The following is a 5,247-nucleotide window of genomic DNA, read 5'->3' on the forward strand; positions in this document are numbered from 1 at the left end:
GACGACTAGTGGCCGAGTCAAGCTACTAGACGCGGCCACAAAACGCGACGACTAGTAGCCGAGTCAAGCTACTAGACGCGGCCACAAAACGCGTCGACTAGTGGCTGAGTCAAGCTACTAGACGCGGCCACTAGTGTGGGTAGAAATTGTCCATATTGCGAATTCCCAAAATATTCGCAAAATATTTATTTTGTGAATATTTATATTGCGAATATTTCCGCTATTTAAAACCAGATTTTTGCCCAGTAAACATTCATAAAATTCGTTACAACTCGCTACTAAGCTGTACCACTAAAACGGTACCACCGGCGGGCGGGAGAAGCTGATGACTGTGGTAGACGTGGTTACTGATATTCGGAATCAGATTTGGAAACTATATAGTATTGCATATAGTTTTACAAGAGAATATTAGTGTACAGTTTCGGAGACGCACAAAAAATGGTTTCGCATTGATATCCACTCAGTGAATATTTGATACGAAGCAATATCGATATATAGTTTCTAAGATACACGACATCGGCTATTCGATGTTACCACAATATATAGATTAAATAACTGTATACGATTTGTAACGCCCGTAAATGTTGCACTGCTAGGACTGTAATAAATGCCCGTATAAGTATTTGAATACATCCGTTTCAAAAATATTGGAGAAGTCAGTTAAAAATTAGTGAAATAACAGTATTTTAAAGAAGTCTTATAATTAGATAGCTAGGTATATGTTTACTACTTCTATTGCCTATTAGGTGTCAAAATCACCATCCTATGTTGACTCGAGTATATTGGCTACTCGGTTCCCAATATATTTATTACTCCGTCGGTTGCAAGAATTCTTAGCAATTATAATTGACTGATACCTTTTGGCCGACACCGACTTGTCTAACCTGTCGTTACTTTTACTTACCGGTAGTTAACACCTCAATAAAAATTGGTCTACTGTGTTTATGTTCGCATGAGAATATGTTATTTCCATTTTTATAATTTTAAAGAAATATAATTTGTTACAAACATTTTGGTTTAATTTTATCACTTCCCCTGTGTCTGTAAGTGTCGCTAACAGCAGTTGCGGAATTCTCGCGAATAAGCGAGCATTCTCGAGATAGCGCGAGAATTCTCCGGAAGACTCGCGACCTGTTTTTTTGGCTCGTAGGCACCTATTATCTAGTTCGTCGTTACACAAATGTTAGGTTTAAAGATTTATTTCGCACTAAGTAATTCCATTCACTATATATGATAAAAAAAAAACAAAATACGAGGACAACAATTGAAATGAGTCTGAAGTCGGAGACGCCTAGTGAATTCTCAGGAAGTGAATTCTACGAAACAGTTTGTATACGTACTGTGCCAGAAAAGACGTGGATTCAGATGAAAAGTTAATCTATGTGGTGCATAAATATGTTTTAATTCTAATGATAGAGTAAGGGGCAAAGTCGAAAAAATTTTCTCCGCCTTATTTATGGCAGTTTTCTGCGCGCGGATTGCGTACTTCCTAAAATCTAGGCTCTCGCTTTAATACCTCGCCTTAATTGAAAATATGGAACGACTATACACTTAGTATCTCTTATTAGTTTGTGTATACACTACACTGTCCAATTCATTTATTTAATTTTTGACAGCTCGAATTCTAATCCATTAGTGATGTCCTTGTGTGTTTCCGATACGATTTTTGAATAACAATCGATTTTGTTTACGAAGACGTTTTAATCGTGAAAGTGGGTTCGAAAAAGAAGATATTGTCTAATTGGGATCGTGATGTTGCGTTTGACAATTTGTGTACTCGAGAATTAATAATTAATGTTATTGAGGATTCAAGTGATGATTCCCGTTCATATGGAGAAGAATCCGATGATTCATTAGAATAAACAATAAGACTTTATTATAATTGTATAATATGTATAATTATTTTTATTATAAAATTTATCAACTTGAATAATCTTCGTTACATAATCTGTTGGCTTGATAAATATCAGAGCTAAAGAGCACGTCACTTCCCTAATATTAAAAAATAAAAGAGTCCAGGAAGTACTGCATGCTTTGTCTATGGTGGTTGTATACGGAACTTCGGAGACATACATATGTCAAAAGTTAAGTAGGCAAATGTTAGGACGGAGTATAGGTAGCAGATTAAAGTTTCATATTCTGAAGTCCTAGGTGCGATCTCAAGTCGACTCTTATAAAATGAGACTTCTATACTGGTTCCCATTTGGGTGTTCTTGGTGCCTCGGTGTTAGGTAATATTGTTACTCCGCTACCTCTAGTATTGTTACTCCGCTACCTCATAGTATTGTTACTCCGCTACCTCTAGTATTGTTACTCCGCTACCTCATAGTATTGTTACTCCGCTACCTCATAGTATTGTTACTCCGCTACCTCATAGTATTGTTACTCCGCCACCTCTAGTATTGTTACTCCGCTACCTCATAGTATTGTTACTCCGCTACCTCTAGTATTGTTACTCCGCTACCTCTAGTATTGTTACTCCGCTACCTCATAGTATTGTTACTCCGCTACCTCATAGTATTGTGACTCCGCTACCTCATAGCACCATGAGCCCCTAAAGATGAACAATCAGTCAAAATTAAACCCTGCGTCATTTATAAAGTGATAGTACGTGCCGTTTAAAGTAAGTTAGTTTGTGGCAGACTGTTTATGGAATTGTGTAATTATCTGGTACACTACTATAATTATTTTTAAAACATTATCTTTTAATTATATATTTTATATATTATAATTATCAATATAAAGATCGAACACTCAGAAAGAATCCTTTGATTCGGCCGGATTCGAACCGACGTCTTCTAGCAAACTATCCCAGACGCTATGCCAACTAAGTTTAGTAATAATTATAACAAAACTAGTGGAGTAATTTCACAAAATATTTAATATCATGTTTGGAAACATCCTAACATTCAATAAAATATTTAATTACAAGTTAATAGCGACATCTGTAGCCAGGGCTGGTAGCTGTAAAGGTATCTAACTGGGCGACATCTATGGAATACTTTCATAGATTTCTCATAGATGGCGCTACGCATAAAAAGTCGTTGAAAACCAAAATACAAAGACGTCCGTTCGAATACGGCTGGATCGAAGGAATTTTTTCTGAGTGTTCGATTTTTTTTCAAATTTATTAGGCAAGAAAGAAATGAAAAGTCATTAATGATTTAATATGAATTTAATTAAACTTAACCAATAATTATCAAACTAAATTATTACCAAAAGTAAGAAAAGTTACACAAAAAAAATGTCTTTGTACAGTAAAACAAACCACCATCCCTTAGACATTTTATAGCCTAAAATGACTATGCCATCACTGCGATATACAAAGCTGTTTTTCATAGGCACTACTTCTAGATTTCTAGCTCTCGATTAAACCATTTTTCATGTCCGAACCGAAGAACTAAATTGTTTGTTGTTGGGAAAGCACGAACACCTGCACTACCTATAGTGCAACACAGAACTTCTAGAAGAGCCTAGAAGTTGAAAGTACTTTTATTTGTAACTAGAAACCAAGAATTTTATACATTATTACTTAAAAGAAATTTCTTTTATAATTAAAACGGCTTAATATAGACAAGGCCATAAACATATTTCTTAACAAGAGAAAATGAAAGATTCAAACGCCGCGCAAATACGTGTCTTGTGTTGGATACAATACAAGAGAATATTCCACATATTTTCATACAATTGAAATATCTACAAACGAATCGACACTGTCGCTGGTTGCTGCAATCGCAATTCAAATACTTTATTTCGGATTATTCATCCATATTGGTCAGTATAACAAAGGAAAAGAAAACTTACACACTAATGTTAGTAATTACAACTTATAAATATGTGCTGGGTATAGTATATACCTACGTAAAGTTTGGTCCAGGGTTCAAGAAATGATCCCTGGACCCAGTGGCTGATTTGCAGTCTTGTCCGCGCTAGGCCCCAGGCCATGTAATCAGTACCAGCCGCCCCTTTCTCAGCACTCATCATATACTGGTCGACTACATAATGAATTTACTTTATTACCAACTTTTATCGAAATCGACGCAGAAATTTTTGATTTTGATTACACAAAATCTAAATGAATTAATTATACACCTAAACCTTCCTCTTGAATCCCTCTGTCTATTGCTGGCAACCGCATCAAAATTCGTTCGGTAGTTTTTGAGTTTATCACGATCAGACAGACAGACAGACGTAGTGATAATATGTAGTGATTATACATTACACAATAGATATTTTTTTTTTTTTTTTTATTTAAACGCACACACTTAACATAGCCCCGCACTAGGGAAACCCTGTGTCGCGGGTGCCATGGACACACATATAGACAACCACAAATTACATCCAAACTCACGAGAGAAATAAATGTAGGCCATACAAACATTTCTCCCGGCCCGGGAATCGAACCTGGGACCTCTGCGTGTCAGTCCGGCATGGTAACCGTTCGGCCACGGAGGCAGTTTAATATATGTAACATATGTAACATATCTATATTTTATACATAAAATGTACGAAAGTGGTTTAGGCAGATTATTGTTATACGATGCGGTGCAGTGCGGCCCGCCATAGTGTGCGTGAACCTTTAGAATATTTACGTACTTTTGTGTTATTTCTTGTTATCATTAGTGAATTTTTTGTCGCAATTGGCCGCCCCTAGTCAGTAGGCACGGGCCTTGGGCGGCCAGATTTTAGGCCCAGTGGGCCTTAAGGTAAATCCGCCACTGGCTGGACCCTGCCAGCAAAATCTGCGCATCAATCTTTCTCATGATGGCTGCAAATCCATCTACATGAGCGTCTGCGAACATTCCTGACGCGCTATGGAATCCTAGTAGCCACAACAGCGGCATTACTTTTTACTATTATACAACATATTTGTATGAAAATAGAAAATTCGCTTCTAGTTCCGGTTGCTTGTATCCAACACAAGATACGTTTGCGCGGCGCCTTAATTCTTGTTAGGTAAAAAAGTGATCTTATTGCGACTAGATTTTGTAAATTATATTTTTAAATTGTTAAATATTATACGTAATATTAAAAAAGTTGGAATTTTATGTTGGGTCACTTTCATTCTAAAGGTGCAACTGTCGATTCCGCTACACGGTGAGAACCAAATTTGAAATAATCATCACACGAGCTGTTGATGGAAAAAGATTGATTTCACGGCCGCATCTTCGACTCGAGACGATCGGTGGCTTCCTTCACCATCTGTGAAAATAAAAATGCATTACAATACGTCAAATAAACAAGCTG

Source organism: Hyposmocoma kahamanoa, unplaced genomic scaffold (assembly GCF_003589595.1).
Source record: "Hyposmocoma kahamanoa isolate Upper Pololo Valley unplaced genomic scaffold, ASM358959v1 108, whole genome shotgun sequence".
Taxonomy (NCBI): Eukaryota; Metazoa; Arthropoda; class Insecta; order Lepidoptera; family Cosmopterigidae; genus Hyposmocoma; species Hyposmocoma kahamanoa.